Source organism: Mandrillus leucophaeus, unplaced genomic scaffold (genome assembly GCF_000951045.1).
Source record: "Mandrillus leucophaeus isolate KB7577 unplaced genomic scaffold, Mleu.le_1.0 Scaffold630, whole genome shotgun sequence".
Lineage (NCBI taxonomy): Eukaryota > Metazoa > Chordata > Mammalia > Primates > Cercopithecidae > Mandrillus > Mandrillus leucophaeus.
In genome coordinates, this window is record NW_012106809.1 from 537,048 (window position 1) to 538,283 (window position 1,236).

Here is a 1,236-nt window from a genome sequence, read left to right on the forward strand (position 1 = left end):
GATAATCCCCAGTTATTTACTGATGGCAGATAATAAACTGGAAGGGGGAGCCTTCTTCAAAGGGCCTTGCAGCATTAGCTGGTACCACCTTGAAAGAGGGAGCAAGTCCCATCTCCTGGTGCCACACGGGGAATACCTGTGCTCCACACTGGGTTGATTTCCTCTAAAAGAGGCAGAGGAACTGTCACAAAACAAAAAAAAACTTTTAAAAGTTTTGGTCAGGCGTGGTGGCTAATGTCTGTAATCTCAGCACTTTGGGAGGCCAAGGCAGAAGGAGTGCTTGAGTGCAGGAGTTTGAGGCCAGCCTGGGTGGAGACTGCTTCTCTACAAAGTTAAAAAATTAGCTGTAGTCCCAAGCACCGGTAGTCCCAGCTACTTGGGAGGCTGAGATGGAAGGATGGCTTGAGCCCAGAAGGTTGAGGCTACAGAGAGCCATGATTGTGCCACTCACTGCTCTCCAGCCTGTGCGACAGACCAAGACCCTGTCTCTAAAAGGAAGAAAAAAGAAAATTGGCAAGCAATGATATTAGCATGTGTATGTACTTATATTTGGTAGGATCATTTCAAAGTATGTTAAAGAGATTATGACATTTTATCCCTTTGTATGTGAGCATGCATCTCCAAAAAATAGGATGTTTATCTGCATATTCACAATACTATTTATACCTGAGAAAAGTAAATTTAATTCCCTAATATCATTTAATATTCAGACCAGATACCATGGCTCACACCTGTAGTCCCAGCACTTTGGAAGGCCGAGGTTGGTGGATTGCTTGAGCCCAGGAGTTCAAGACCAGCCTGGGCAACATGGCGAGACCTCATGTCTTCAAAAAAATACAAAAATTAGCAGGTGTGGTGGCACGCGCCTGTGGTTCCAAATACTCGCGAGGCTGAGGTGGGAGGTTTGCTTGAGCCTGGGAGGTCAAGGCTGAAGTGAGCCATGATTGCACCACTGCACTCCAGGCTGGGTGACAGAGTGAGACCCTGTCTTTAAAAGAAGTGTGTTGTTTAGCACAGTGGCTCACGCCTGTAATCCCAGCACTTTGGGAGGCCAAGGCGGGTGAATCACGTGAGGTCAGGAGTTCGAGACCTGTCTGGCCAACATGGAGAAACCCCATCTCTACTAAAAATACAAAAATTAGCCGGGTGTGGTGGTGAACACCTGTAATCCCAGCTACTCTTGAGAGTCTGAGGTGGGACAATTACTTGAACCCGGGAGTTGGAGGTTGCAGTGAG